Source organism: Urocitellus parryii, chromosome 3 (assembly GCF_045843805.1).
Source record: "Urocitellus parryii isolate mUroPar1 chromosome 3, mUroPar1.hap1, whole genome shotgun sequence".
In the NCBI taxonomy this organism is placed as follows: Eukaryota; Metazoa; Chordata; class Mammalia; order Rodentia; family Sciuridae; genus Urocitellus; species Urocitellus parryii.
This window is the reverse complement of record NC_135533.1, coordinates 158,622,242-158,638,964: the sequence shown is the minus strand read 5'-3', so window position 1 is coordinate 158,638,964 and position 16,723 is coordinate 158,622,242. Positions and strand designations below refer to the sequence as shown.

The 16,723-nt window shown below is 36.9% G+C and overlaps 1 pseudogene; it reads left to right on the top strand.

The window, feature by feature from the left end:
- The first annotated feature begins 15,110 nt into the window (after positions 1 to 15,110).
- LOC113178368 (la-related protein 1B-like) lies at positions 15,111 to 16,157 on the top strand (annotated as a pseudogene).
- Positions 16,158 to 16,723: the final 566 nt, after the last annotated feature.

The following is a 16,723-nucleotide window of genomic DNA, read 5'->3' as shown; positions in this document are numbered from 1 at the left end:
TCGTAGCTTTTAATATTCTCTCCTTGTTCTGTATGTTGGCTATCTTCATAATTATATGTCTTGGAGTTGGTCCATTACAATTTTGGATGTTTGGGGTCCTGTAGGCTTCCAGGATTTGGCAATCCATTCCATCTTTCATCTCTGGGAAGTTTTCTAGGATTATTTCATTTAATAGTTTGTCCATTCCTTTGGTTTGAACCTCTGTGCCTTCTTCTATCCCAATGACTCTCAAATTTGTTTTTTTGATGAGATCCCATATCTCTTGGATAGATTGCTCGTGAGATTTAAGCATCTTTTCAGTGTTGACTATATTCTTTTCAAGTTGATAAACTTTGTCTTCATTATCTGATGTTCTGACTTCTACTTGATCTAGTCTATTTGTAATATTCTCGTTAGTGTTTTTAATTTGGTTTATGGTTTCTTGCATTTCTGAAATTACTGCTTGGTTTTTTTTAAGATCTCTATCTCCTGGTAAAGCTCGTTCTTTGCAGTTTGAATTTGTTTGTTTAGTTCGTTTTCAAAATATACTTTCAATTCTTGGACTTGCTCTCTCATGTCTTCTCTAAAATTCCATTCCATCTGAGTTAGGTATGCCTTGATTTCTTTCCCTGTCCATGTTTCTGATGCTTCTGGGTCCTCCTGTAGATTTAAGTTGTCCTGCATTAACTTTAATCCTTTTTTCCCTTGTTTTTTTCATGTTGTTCAGGTTACTTTCCAGCTCTGTTTGACTGCTTTGTAAGTGCTTTCTCCTATACATTTGTTTTGGCTTTGTTTATCTCTGTTGTCTCTCCTTTGTGGTGGGAGATTATGCCTATAGATGTTTGGCTTTATTTTATTTTAGAGCTGATTCATTCAATTTATAAATGGCTTCCGGATTTTGTATGCATATAGTGTTTTGTTTTTTGTTCTTAGGACTTTAGGTTAGGTGCTATGAAGGTATAAGGGTTAGTATGTCTTGGCTACTTTTGAAGATTGCTCTACTGAAGGGGGATACTAACTGTCGATTGGATCAGGGTGTTGGTAGTAGCTAGGTATTTAGGAACACTATAGACGGCCTCGAAACATCCACCTATTTGCATTTAGATAGTTACACGAAATGGAGGACATAATGCTTGGGATGAAAGTTGGGGGGAAGGGGAAGGAAGGTGCTCTTAAAAAGAAAGAAGGAGAGGGAGATAGATAGCATAGAGGAGAATGGAAAGAACAATAAAACTTGGAAGGGGAGAGAAAGAGGGGAAAAAGGGAGAGAAAAAATAAAATAAAATAAGAAATAAAATTAGGTCTTAGAGATCCATTTTCTTCTCTTCCCGTAGGCAAAGCTGTGCCCCCCAGGCTGAGTTTTGCCCTCAATGTGTCAACAGAAATCCCTGTAAGACGGCTCCTGGGAGTCTCTCAATCCTGTTGGTCCAGAGCCGTTTCACTTCTACGGCCCCTTCTCCCCTTCCTCCTGCCAGCCAGCCAGGTCCTGCTCACCGGAGGCGGTTCCCCAAGGATTTGGTTACACTTTCAGCCACACCGAGTGCTCTATTTCCCTAAAGACTGAGCACTCTCTCTGTCATTCATCTAAGCCCCAGTGCTGTGGAGCTGTGGTCTGGGAATCAATAGTTTAATTTTTCCGGACCACTTTGGTGGGCACACCTTCAGAATCTGGCGGCTAAGACCATTGGTGTTGCCACTGGTAGTAATGGGAGTTGGGGGTCGAGGATCCCCTCTGGTTCCCTCAGCCCCTACAATCACGACCACTCCACTGGTGGTAGGAGTTGGGGGTCTGGAGTGTCCTCTGTTTCCCTCCACCCCTACCGTCACACCCTCTCAGTTGGCGGTTGGGGGAGTTGGGGGTGGGGAGTCTTCTCTGCTTCCCTCCACCCCTACAGTCACGCCCATGTCACTGGAAGTAGGGGGAGTTGGGGGTCGAGAGTCCTTTGGCCCTTACGGTCATGCCCACGGAGAGATTTTGAAGTTTCCCGGTTGTTTGTATCTGATGTGGGTGGGAGTCTCACACCTCTAAAGTAGATTCCGCTGGGAAGGAATCTCTTTGGCCGAACTTTGGTGACTTCCCCTCTCTGCTATGGTGGGCCCCTGGCTCCTTGCTGGAGTGTCCGAAGGGAGGGGTGGAACTGGCTTGTCTCTGGTCTGACACAATCTCTGGTTTTAGTTTCCAGTTCGCTATTTCATAAAGGCTTGGTTAGATTCCCTTCACGTCGTCTCAGGGGGGGAGAACCGTTTGCTGGGTGGGCGGGGCTGTTTGCAGAGCCAGGCGGGTGGGGGGCATTTGCCTGGCGGGCGGGGGGCAGTTTGCCGAGAGGGCGGGGCCGCCAGCAGAGCCAGGAGGTTGGGGGGCCGTTTGACAGGGGGGGCGGGGCCGTTCGCAGAGCCAGGCAGGCAGGGGGCCCGTTCGCCGTGCGGTCGGGGCTGTTAGCAGAGCCGGGAGGGCGCAGGCCGTCTGCTGGGCCAGGCGGGGACCCCTCTCGCTGTGCGCCTGGCTGCAGGGGCAGCCTGCAGAGCTGGGTAGGCGGTGGCCGCGTGGCTAAAAGCCGGGCGGTTGGGGGCCGTTTGCCGTGTGGGCGGGGCCGTTCACAGAGCCTGGAGGGCGCGGGCCATCTGCCGGGCTGGGCGAGGATGCTTCTCGCCATGTGGGGCTGCCGGGGGCCGCTTGTAGAGCCGGGCAGGCGGCGGCTGCATGGATAAGAGCCAGGCGGGCAGGGCCGCCCTTCGCAGAGTGAGCAGGGCCGCCCTTCGCAGAGGGAGCAGGGCCACTAGGAGAGCCAGGATGGTGGGGGCCGTCTGCCGGGCTGGGTGGTGACTCTTCTCGCTGTGCTGCGCCGGGCCGCCGGGGCCGCTTGCAGAGCTGGGGGGGCGGTGGCCGTTGGATTGGACCTCTGTGCCTGTGTGGCCGGCCAAGATTCACTTGTCTGGGACAAAATGTCACCTCTAATAAACTTACTAATTCCCGGCAGGTCTCCTTTCAGCGGAATTTTGCTAGAAGTTCCTCAGTAGGTAGAATGTAGCTGTTTTAATGGTCTTTCTGATCCCGTTAATGTGGAGATACTGAAAGTACTGCTTCCTCGCCAGCCGCCATGTTGGATCTCCTGTGTTAGTGTTTTCAACACTGGGTTGAAGTTCAACCTTAGACTGAGGGAGAATCTTCTGATCATTGTAAACTGCATTAGTTGACAGGTTCAAACCATACAAATTACCCTGTCATTTTGCCTAAATTAATAAAGCTTAAAGGCCAATCATATCTAAGTTGTTTTCTGGAGTTTTGATATTCACCATTTTAAGACAGCAAATGGTTCCTTTAGGCCGATTTTATGGGGTTAATGCATTGCTATATTCTAAAGACTCATTGAAATAAACAAGATTTTCACTAGCAATCCAGTCTTTTTATCTTTTTTTCACAAGAAGTAATTTTTGACAATAATACTATGACTATCAGTTACATAAGAGTTATCCAGTGCAGTATCACAGTGAATTCTAGCAAGAAAAAATAATGTGAGATGTTTGGGTTAGAATTTTATATTTCTCAAGCTAAAATATAAAGGAGTCTTAGTGAACTAGACTTGGACTCCTTTAGCCCCTGCACTTTTATTCAGTGAGCTTCCTGTATAAAATTATTTTGTTTAATATGTAAACTATATTTTATAATAAATGCCAGTATTTTATAGTAATTGCTTTCAATTATTTCATCAATAAAGCTAAGTCCCTAGATTTCCTGAGAAAAATTATGCATACTTTATAAATTCTTGTTTGTAGGTAATTCTAAAGATAGATATCATAAAAATGTTTTCTAATTTTGACATTTTATTCCCATAAGATTATTTCTTTTTCTAATTTATTAAATATCTCAAGATTTTTTAATGAAATCTTATCTAGTAAAAAAAATTTTAAATTGATAATCTCAAATTAGAATATTTAGTTCCTCTCACAGTCACCACAAACTTTTACTTGTGAATCTGCTCAATCTGTTTTTATTACATATGCACACTCTAATAAAATTGTGTCAAAAATAACATAGCTAACACCTATGAACAATTTTTTGTCAGCCTGTAACATTTGTAGCATGTGCTTTGGGAATGTGCTTTCTCTGCACTTGCAGAAAGGCTAATTTGTCATTTATTAATGAAAAAAATCAGAGAGATACAAGTGATCTTTGAGATCATTTGGAGAATTTTACACCCACTTTAATTGCTGCAGGAGTTGCCTTGTGATGCCTCTCAAAGATGGGAATACATGTCCTGCTTAAACATGGTTAGTGACAAAGAGTTCGCCACCTCACCAAGGTAGCAAGTTTCATTCATGAATAGTTCTTCTTTTATTGAGCAAAATCAATTTCTCTTATTTTTGTTTAATCTCCTGATACCAATGTGGCTATATAGAATTTTTTTTCTCTATTACATTTGAACTTGAAAATCTCATGGCCATGGTTTACAAACCTTACACTCTTCCAGTTACCCTCACCTAAATAGTTTTTTCCATATTAATCATTATATGAGATATGCATCTGAGTGTGATTCACTTTGTGGTCCTACTAGGAAAAGACATCTCTCTTTTACAGATGTTCTGCTTGTCTAAAAGATCCAAGGATTTTGCTATCTTTTAATTATGGAATTTACACTTGTCTTTTATGAATTTAGAGTTTGTACACTTCTGTTTTTGGAGGTTTATGATTGGGTCACTTGCTCCTATCACTGTTTATTCTTTCTGCTGCTTAATATCTTCCAGTCTAAGAAAGCCTGTCATGAGCAAATAAAAGTTAAAATTTTGTCTTCAGCCCTATTGCATATGTATTTCTTTAAAATATTTATTTTTTAGTTGTAGTTGGACACAATATCTTTATATTATTTATTTAAGTTTTATGTGGTGCTGAGGATCAAACCCAGGGCCTCACACGTGCTAGGCAGACGCTCTACCAGTGAGCCAGAACTGCATCCTGCATATGTATTTTTAAACCTTTATTTGTTTATTTATTTATATTTATTTATTTATTTATTTATTTATATGTGGTACTGAGGATTGAACCCACTACCTCACCCATGAGCAGCAAGTGCACTATCACTGATCTACACCCTAGCCCACATATATTTTAAAGACCTCCTGACACCATTTAGTGTAACTGATAAACACTATCAAACAACAAATACAAGAAAACACTATTAAACAAATCTTAAAGATAGCTGGTTTTCTTGTTGCTTTTAGGTATTTTAAAGAATTTTGCTTGTCAATAATTTATGTAGATTCATTATTTTTATGCTTAAATGAGTCTTGCTTCTATGTACCCTTCCACTTTTCCAAACACCTCACCCTTCTACCAGAGGGAAGAAAGGCTTAACTGCAAATTTTCAACCATCATGGGAAATTTAGAGTAACTGAGAATTCCAAACATTCAACTTGACATATAGCATATTTAGATGAGACCTATGTAGAGCCAAATTTGGGGAAGGAGGTGGAATGAGAAACAACTGAGTTGTTTGTGTTAATAATTTTATTGCAGTTGAGGAGTTAATAGTTATATTCATTGTACATTATATTTTAAATTGAAATGGCAGCCATAGTGTATTGCTATGTATTGTATTGAGATCTTAGAAACTGTAAGAAATATGTGGTATAAATCTGATATTCTTGAATCCATACATAAAGAAATTCCTGAGTAATTCATTTTCAAATGTACTCAGTTAATTTTCACTCACATTGAAAGTTGAAAATACCATAAGTCAAAAATACATTTAGTACACCTACTCAACATTCCAGCCTACCAGTGCAGTACAATTTAGAATGCTGGTTGTTTATCCTTATGATGTGTGGTTCACTGGGATCTGTGTCTTGGCTGCCACTGCACAGCATTCAAAAATATTGTCATACCACATGTGATTAATCTTGTAAAAAGACAAAATTCAGAATTGGAAATGTGTTTTCTACTCGATGCATATCAATTTCACACTAATGTAAAATTTTAAAAAAGTCAAACTATCATTATGTCAGTGTGTGTGTGTGTGTGTGTGTGTGTGTGTATTATTTTTTTTTTTTTTGAGCACCAGGGATTAAACTCAGGGACATGCAAACACTGAGCCTATCTTTTTAAAAATATTTTTTAGTTGTTGATGGACCTTTATTTTATTTATTTGTATGTGATGCTAAGAATTGAACTCAGTGCCTCACACATGCTAGGCAAGCATGCTACCACTGAGCCACAACCCTGCCCCCCCATCCCTATTTTATATTCATCCAGAGGACATGACAGGCTCTGTGTAGAAAATACAGTTACTAATGAAGGAGTCTTCTTAAATATCCTATTAAAATAATTTCCAATGAATAGAAATATTCTGATTAGAGATACAACTCACCATCAATCTATTTTTTTGACTTTTTCATTTGATTCTGTAATTTTAAATGTCTGTCCAAAAAAGCTATTGAGAAGTATAGGTGAAAATATGTGTAATATATATCAAATATATAATTTAATTTTTAAAGCTATTCTGAAACTCTTGGTGGAGAGTTATATCTGTTTTATTTTATGCATATTAAAATCTTACTTAAATTATTTGTATTAAATATCCATGAATGTTGAATAAATCATGGTAATATGTTATTGATTCTTTTTTTTTTGTTATACTATACTTCCAATGTCATTTAGAAAAAAATCAGTGTTACACTTAAGGTCAGGATTGTTGCTAATTACTGCAGGATTGAAAACCATTTGTTTGGTATCAGAATTAAAAAATGATTTTATATAAAATATACTATAATCTTAAAACTTATTTCCTGTTAAAACTAACTCAGATTATAAGTATTTAAAAAAATACAGTCTGTATGATATATAATAATCCAATCAGAAAAGCAAATAATTCAAACTTTAGGAAATTACAGATAAACAGGAAAAAGTGAAGCATAGTTATATCCATTCTTCTTTCCCCCTAATTTCAATTTTAGTAGTCTATATATCAATGCACAAGCCAATTCAGAGATATGGCCTCTGATCCAGAAACAGTTGTAGCTATCTATAACCTAAGAAAACCCAGGACTTCTTCTAAAGAAAATGAAAGGCCATTCCATGATGGTCAATTTTTACTGTAACCTACATGGGGCTGTTTAGTTATCAAATATACTGTCATAATCTCTAGGCAACTAAGTGAACTGCTCACAATAGTTTCTCCAAACCTTTTTTATGTCCTGAAAATTATTGTTATAATACATATGTAATTATCTTGTTTTATTTTATTATTAATTTCTTTGAAAAGATGGATATGCTACAAGACCATAAGCCAAATAGTCCCACACTGAGAGATACTGCTAAAAAAGATTATTTCATCTGTAAAATTTTGTTCAGTTTGTGTTGATTAGAACTATTAATACCAGAAAAGGAAGCCGTGTATTGATATAGCATAGTTAATCTTTGATTTATATTAATGGGGGCTTTGGAGTTTGACTCAGACTCAACCTATATTCAAATTCTGACCTAATCATTTTAATAGCATTGTACTATTAGAGTGGTTATTTTAACCCTCTTTTGCTTGTTATCACTATCATTAATAAAAAGGAGACAATTTTAATTTTTCTTTTATGATTTTAAAAGCATTTCAGATCTCTTGTTGAAGAGGTAGTCCAACTCATGAAATTATCTCTTGGAAGCAGTGAAATGGGCCTCTCTTCCCAATATAGTCTTTCAAGGCAGGAACTACATGCATGTTTACCAGCAATACCCACAGTTCTGTGGTGTTACAGGTAGTATTTACACATCTTTTAAATCTACCAGAAATTTTCTGGTGTGGAATGTCAATACTTGGGGAGGTTGTGGGTGTGAAGAGATTGGGATGGAAGGTATATATGTAGCATCTCTGTGTTTTCTGATAAATTTTACTATCAATATAAAACTGTACTAAAAAGCTTATTACTTAGAAAAACAAAAGTTAATACCCATCGGGGGAGATCAATAAAACTGATTGTAAAAATAATAAGGGCAATATTTGTTAAATAATTCTGACAATTTGTAGAAAAAATAGATAATATGGTAAGATTAAGTATTTTTAAGGATTCTCAAATTGCCCTTGCGGGTTTTTTGGTTGGTGGGTGGAATATGTTCTTTTATTTTATTTAAGCTCTCTTTGCTTCTGCCTTACAAGTGAAGTGTAATGGTATGCTGAAGTGGCCAAACAAGGATTTCAGGAGAACTCAATATTTCAATCCTATTAGAGAATTCAGCTACTGAAATAGAAAACCAGCACAGATTTTGAGAAACTACCTTCAAAAACTTATCAAGTTTGGTGTGAACATTGTACAGTGGTGTAAAAAAAGAAATCACATTATTTTTCATCACAACACTGCTATACCTTCCAGCTTAGGCAAGAAAAGATAAAAAGGAAGTGATCTAATAACTGACAGCAGCATAATTTCTTGTTCCTATGTTAAATAACTCTGTGACTAATTAAAAAAATACCTTAGCTGTTTTACTTGAAGAAACAGTGTTTTTTTTTTTAATGTATGACATAAATCAATTAAAGAGCTTACCAGACTAAAAACTTGTTCTACAACATGAGTTCAAAAACTAACCTGACTTCTTGCCCAGAAGTCCAAGGATGTTATATGATAATATTAGCTAATGCCATATAATTGCCAGCCTTGCTATTTCAGTGTGGAAATGCCAGGACCTAAAATCAATCTTATAAATATTTCAACCTAATTTCTCCAAATAAAAAAATACATAACAATGTTGGAAGTTGGTATTTTTCCTTTTAGAAGTAATTCTACTAAACTTGTTTGATTAGTTAACAGGTGAAGTCTAACAGTTTTGTTATTTAAAGAGATTCACCCCAACAAGATTTTTATACTACTGTACAAACAGAATTCTAGAACATATAGGAAGTCCCGATTTTGTTTAAAAAATTAATAATCTCCATTATGTGAGTTTTATTTATACTTTGTTTATATACAATAGAAAAGGACCATTCATGTGTAAAGCAAATAGAGATAACAAGGGCAGAAAACTAAATTGTATTAATTCCTAATTAGATATTTGATTAATGAATAAAGTATGTTAAGATGAGTTAAATTGTTACAGGTCACATGGAATTTAAATTGAGGATAAAAAATAATTGAAAGCCAACACATAAACATAATTCCTGGGTACTGCAAAGATTAAGAAAATATTTCATATTAAGATCTTATAAGGACATTGATCAAGATTACAAATTCTAAGACAACATGAAAACATTCTAAGTGTGTATTTATTTATTAGTACACAAGCTTTTGCATAGACCCTAATTCAATGCACCTCAACAAAATACAATTTTATAGCACATTATGTACAATAGTCTTGTTATTTACAAAGTAGAGTTCATTTTGAAAATTCTTAAAATAATAACAGCTTCAATTTCACACAGACTACCACCATCTAAATGTGAGGTAAGGTATCTTAAGTTTAACTAAAATGTCTAAAATATAACTCTTCTGATAACTCTAAAATGCAATTTAATAAATATAATAAATGCAGTTATGGAAAGAGTGTTGAATTGCTATAAAAATCTATAGTTAAAAAGCTTACACTTATTTTTGTAATATTACCACAAAAAAGAAATAATACAAACAGTGAACCATGGTTGGAGTTTAAACAAATGGTCATCCATCAAAGTTTTTCAAAACATTTTAACATCTCTTATGGTTCTTGACAGCTGAGGACAAAACAAGGTTCTTCTCCAAATTATGACTAAGCCAATACCTATAAAGATTTTATGAGATTACTATAAGCTCCCAATAATGTATCTTTTCTTTATGCTACATTTGGACATTTAAGAGTTATGATTTCCTAGGTGGCTATTATTTGTCTCCCAAACTCATTTACCTGAAGGTCTTAAATGAAAAATGATAAGTTTTGGAGTAGAACTTAATATTTGGCACATTAAAAGTTAATTTATTATAGATTAGTATGACCTTAACAATATCTTTATTTCATTTTAATTCCCAAGTAAGAAAAAAAAGACCTTATATGATAAGGACAAGCTGACCTTAAATAGGTTACATATTGTAAGTTTTATGTACATATATAATATACACATGTAATTCTTAGTAATTTAAAATCCATGTGTAGTCAGAATTCTAGATCATAATAAGAATCTAACTTTGATTTTGAATATTGGGTAAGCTTTATTGTTTTGCTTACATAAAATAATAAGTAGCACTTTTTATTCAAGTGGAAGGGAATTTTGCTTAAAATAATTAAGTAAAAATGAAAATGCACTATTTTGTGTGAAAAAATAGATGAAGAGAATGCAGTCTTAAATTATATTTCTTTATAAAATACTATCTTTTTATATCTTCTATTTATTTATTTATTTATTTACATGTGATGCTGAAGATTGAACTTGGTGCCTCACATGCGCTATGCAAGTGCTCTACCAGTGAACTACAACCCCAGCCCTAGAAGACTATCTTTTAAAACTACATTAAATAATGCTTTATAAGATTGTATTAATAATTTCAGAATATATACATAGATATACATTGATATATGTATTGATGTAAATTCATAGATAGGCTAGTGTTTTTGGGTAAATACATTATCTAGGACTTATCTGGATATACCAATAAATATGCTAGCCTAGAAGCCACTGAAATGCTATGGAAAACTCCCTCCAAGAAAGCGAGTATCATGGCACTAACTTCAGGACTAATTTTTTAAGCCACTAAACCTCTATCAATTTTGAGTTCCAATAACAGTATTGACGAATTAAAAATTATTCTGATTAATATTTTTATTTGAACAACAAGTAAATATAAAACTAATAATTTTGCTTCAAATGATCTTAATGGTGAAAGTATATCCAAATCTCTTCAGCTTCTTTTTTTTTAAAAAATTTTATTCTAGGGCTGGGGATGTGGCTCAAGCAGAAGTGTGCTCACCTGGTATTGTGCGGTCCAGGTTCGATCCTCAACACCACATACAAACAAAGATGTTGTGTCTGCCAAAAAACTAAAAAAATAAATATTAAAAAAATTCCCTCTCTCACTCTCTCTAAAAAAATTATTCTAATTTGTTATACATGACAACAGAATGCATTACAATTCTTATTACATATGTAGAGCATAATTTTTCATCTCTCTGCTTGCATAGAAAGCATATTCACACCATTCATGTCTTTTTCATACATGTACTTGGGGTAATTATGTTCATCTCATTCCAGCTCAGCTTCTTTTATAGAAATGGAAAAATGAAATTATTTGTCTATCTTCACAGTTATTAGCACAGGTTTTTAATAGAAACCCCACATCTAAAGAAAATTTTTGCTCATATAATAACTTTTACTTTTCCCTATATAACATTAACTTTTAATTTCCATATATTTTAACTTGGAAAAAAATTATGACATCTTCTAGGTTTGGGGAAACAGCTAGTGGCAGTTGCTATATTAAGAGTGGGAAAGAGAACTGTGGCCAGGAACATAAGGGCAAATTACTTGCATGAAAACATCCCATAAAGTTGAAAATAAATAAATCATTTTAGCACAGAACTTTTAAATCCACAAAAGTATTTTTTAAACCTGTAGGAAATTAAATATAGCAGAATTAGTATGTTGATCTTAACAATATAAATCAAATGTTAATGTGAATTCAAAAGTATCTACTAAAGAGTTAGAATTGCATGAGACCTTACTTAGGTGAAATGATGCTAAATTTTGTATAGAGCTAATTATAGAGGGTTGCGGCTATATAATAGAGCTAGGAACAGAGGCCATCCCTCTATGGTAGACAAAGGAACACAGCACATTTTTTGTCTCTGTGCCAGTTGCATTCAGGAGTATAATGCCAGGAAGATTTTCCAGATAAGGTGACATTTAAGATGAGATCTGAGGGATAAGTATGGAAGCTCAGGGAAAGGCATTCCAAGTAGGGAGTCATTATTTTTTCAAAAGTAACTTATTATTATTTGCTAGCCATTCATTCAATAAGTATGTATTGAATAACAGCCATTTATAGCATAGATATGTCTTAAAAAAACTTCAAATTCTGGGTTCAACAGTTCATTGTTTGAATTGTTCTGAAACTTCTGTGCAACATAGTTCTCTGAGCTATAGAATTTTTTCCTCTTTTCCTCAAAGTGAATTTTTTTTTCTTTTTTTAGGACCCAAATTAATATATTTTTATATTCATATGCAAAATCATTAAATATATAAAATACATTAGAAATGGACTTGGTGTTCCACCTAAAAACATGTTTATTCATAATAACATTGTAAGATAAATAATCTAAAACAAAAATAATGAATTTCAGAACTTTCCTTATGAATTTCAGAGCCTTGAACAAGAAATTATAAAAGATTCATTTATCCTATAACTATCCTGATAAATAAAACCAATAAATAAGAGTAACAATATCAGAAAACACGAGAAAGCAGGTATTTTCATGTTATATAAATTTTAAAATTGAAAACAGAACCACATTTTATCAACCAGCTTTTCCTTTAAAAAATAAAAATAATACCCTGCCACTAAAACTTTCAAGAATCTAATCTGAGAACCTGGGAATTCAGTTCAGGGCAGTGATGAAAAGTTTCAACAGAAGTAAAGGACGACTGTAAGCTCAGGGAGAGAGGAAGGTGGGAAAATGTGCTCTTCCCTTTACATGCTCCAATAAGGGAGAGATCGGGTCATATTTCAGGCCTCCTGTCCACATTTATTCAGTAGGGTCTAGAATAGTGAGAGAAGCTCACTGTAGAGAGATTTGAGGAGACCCTAGACAAAAATGACCTAGTCTCTAGCTAATTTTCTAAGCAGATTTTTTTTGAACAGAGGGTGCCTTCTGGACTGTTAAGAAGCCCATAATCTAATTGGTTAATTTTAATCTAATGTTAATGCTAGAAAACCACAAATACATCTATATTTATCCTCTGACATTTTACAACTAATTTTTAAAAGTTGATATTTTCTCACTATGTTTTTGATCTTTAAACTTGCCTCTCCTCTACTTTCATACCATTACTGAGTTTGCAAACTTGAAGAAGACACTAAACCCTACCTCAATTTATTCATGTATGAAATGAAGATAATTTTTAAGTGTTGAGTCAGTATTACTAATATGTAGAAGTTCTTAGCCTCATTCAGTAAATAGTAATCACTATTTAAGTGTTATAAATTATGTTTATTTATTTAGTTAGTTCTTTTACAACTCCAACAGTGAGGGCTAAGACATATCCATGGTTTTTCTCACTTAGGTCTTTGTTATATAAAGAAAGAAATTTGGAATGTGCTGAAAGCATAACAATGAGTACAGTGTGAGGCCTGTACTATAGGGAAATAGGAGGAGGAGTTAGACAGCTGTTGCTGCAGGCTGGAAGAAATGAGATGCTGATATGAGCTAAATGAGCAATTCTACAAAGATGCAATAAATATGGCAGAGAGATTGCTTTGGGAAATATTTCCTATAGTTTACAACACTTCCACATAAGCCTTTCAATAATTTACCATTAGAAACAGGTTTTCAGAATACTCTCTCAACAACCTCTAGGCAATCTCCAGGCAACCACCAGTTCCTCTCACCTAGGTGTCTGCTACATGGAATTGATGGAATGGTGGCTTTCAATGTAATGTCTCCATGTCCATATTCTGGAAACCATACACATTACACTGTTAAGGAAAACATCATCTTTGAATATTTAACAAAGTAAAAGGTCTTGAGATAAAGAGATAGCCCAGAATTATCTGAGTGCAATAGCAAATGACTTGTTATTATAAGAGACAGAAGAAAATTTGGGGCAGACAGAAGACAAAATATAGAAAAGAATGTCATCCAATGTTATCAGCCATAAAGCAAATAATACAGGGATACTGAAAGGCCAGAAATTATTAATGTGACTTTACAATTGGATAGAAGTTGAAAGTTGGAAGAATGTTGAGAATCATAATATAATAAAGTCTAGGTTTCATTAAAGAGACTGTTGGTAGACATGAATTCCAAAACTGATCTGGTGAGAACTTAGAAATCTCTAGTGCCTTAGATGATAAATATATACCATAAACAGAATATTGGTACAAATATGAGTGTTAACATACAGCAGGAGTGGGCCTAAGGGAGACATGAGAAGTATATAATTGAGAACACGAGGAAAGGTAATTCTTATTATATAGTGATAAAATTTTGTCTTGAGTTTTATTCTTTTTTATGCAAAGCAGAATTTGTGATGAACTTTCGCTGAAGGGAAAGTGTTAAGAGGACAGCCTGATTTTTCTTTGCTGGTTATCAAAAAATATGAAAAGAAAACAAAATTTGAGAAAGGAACTGTGAAGCAAAAAAGAAACTCCCATTTGATAATTGGGAAGGATCTAAGCTTCTCCAAATTGTGAAGAATATTAAAAGTAGAAAATGCATCATTGCAAAAGTATACTGGTGACAGGACCAAGAGTCAAGCTGGACGTCTGGGCCAGGGAAGTTGACATTGCTTTTGATACTAAGTTCTTGGAGCTGAGGTACAGGCTGGAGCCACCCCTTATCCCAGTGCAAAGACTTGCGGTCTAGCTTCCGCCCCGGGGTGCCACCTCCTCACCCTCCCACCCCCCACTCCCGCCCCCACATGGGAGGCTAGGATGGGCAGATGGTTTCTGCTCATTCCCAGGTGCTGCCCCTCGCTCTAGGGAGGACAAGTCAGTGGAGGCTGCTGCAGCAAGGGAATCACTGACTGCCTAGGCAAGCCCAAGCCGGATGGCCTAGCAGCCGCCCCCGCAGGAATGGGAGGGTAGGGAGGCAGAGAGAGCTGCCTATCTGAGTATGCTGTGGCCCAGCACCTGTGCTGGCTCTCTCCAGTATCACGAGGGTGTGGGGGAGAGCCAGAGCTGGTGCTTGGCCACAGTGTGCCCCAGCAGCCGAGCCTGTGTGGGTGCTGGCGCTGCACCTGGTGCACAAGGCACCAGGGCCCTGGGACCCTTCTGCAGCAAGCAGCGGGTCTAGATCGACCTGAAGAGAAGCTGCCACTGCCAAAGAAGATCCCCTGGACCAGAAAGCCTTCCCAGCAGGCCTCCCCCGTCGCCACCACACTGGAGACCCTGTAGGCAGAGCTCGGTTCCCCAAAATAATAAGAGCAGGAAAACTCAAGACAAGGAAACTCAACAAAGCCAGTGATTTCAGGGATATGGCAAACTGGCCAAAATCAGGAGAGTTAGTGAGCACTGGAAAAATATTCTTGCAGTCTTAGAGCGTCATCACCCAATGGGGGGGAGGAGGACGAGGAGGAGGGAGGGAGGGAGGAGGGAGGAGGAAAGAGGAAAGAGGAGAAGAAGAAAGAAGAAGAGTAACAGTGAGATCAGAGAACACCAGAAAACAAAATTAGAGAGTCTTATTGAAAATGTCAGTGAGTATGAGGCTTAGTCAAGCAGTCAAGGAAAGAGCTAATAAACACAAGTGGGTACTACTGCACTTAGATGATATAAGACCAGAGAGTCAGGAGAGACCTGGATCCCAGAACAGCTCTTGGTGTCAACCTGAAGCGAATATTTCTTCCCATAACAACAGGAGAAATGACACACTAAGTTGGAGGAGAGACAGAGAAAAAGGAGATGATCAGGATGAAGTTTTCAGTATGAGGAGTGAGGAGGATAATATCTGAGGTTCCTTCAGGGGTGGAGGAAGAGGACCAGGACAGGGAACAGGATGAGGCAGAGGAAACCCTCCAGTAAACTTTGATTATTCATATGGTTTCTGAGAACATGGTGAAAGGACAGACCAGCCATTTCAAACAGAAATTAACACCAGTATGATGTATTACTATGGCAACAGTAGAGGTGTACAGGTGTATCCTGTGGAAGAAGCATTGCTTAAAGAGTACATTAATCATCTAATTTACTATTACTTCAGTATAGAAAACTTGGAACCTGACTTCTTTCTCTAGAGAAAGATGGATGAGCAAGGTTTCTTGTCTATTTCCCTGATTTCTGGATTTCACCATGTTCAGGCTCTCACCACAAACCTTAATTTAATTTTAGAGGCCCTGAAGGACAGCAAAGAAGTAGAAGTTGTAGATGAGAAAATGAGGAGAAAGATAGAATCAGAAAAATGGCCAATCCCAGGCCCTCCTCCAAGAAGTGTGCCACAGAGAGATTACTCTTGGCTGATGGACTATCTGGAGTTTGTGCCAGGACAAGCCTTATGCTCACATACAGTCAGGGTGATGACCTACTGATGCCCTTGATGTCATCTGATGGTGATGTGCAGTAGAGCAGATGGTTCACTGAAATGCATTGTATATACTGGAACAAACCATGTTGTAGAGAAAAAAGCCACCAGACTGCCTTCTGTCTGAGAATGTCCACTGCTGACCCCAGGGCTGCATGACAATGGGGATGACTACCTGTGCCATGACCTGAGACAGAGCTGGGGACCACTACTGGCATTCCAGGAGCTGCCTGCCATTTTTTTGTGTAGTTGGACTTAGATGGCATGGCTACTTTTATTTGCAAGGGAAACTAATTTTTATCACTGTGGACATATTTCAAGGTTCTGTATTGTTTTCAGGCATATGTACTTCAGTCCAGGTCAATAAAGTGAAGAAAGAGAAGACTGTAGCATTTCTCAACTTGCCAGGCCCTTGGCTCTTGGTCTGCCCTTTGCCATGGTGAACATTGCATAACCCATATGTTAAGATGTTTCACATGGACTGTAAGATTTATTAATAAGGACAATTAAGGTGTAAGAAATTGAAGACATAAACAAGGATATGTTTTTCATTATTCTTCAAAAATTCACATT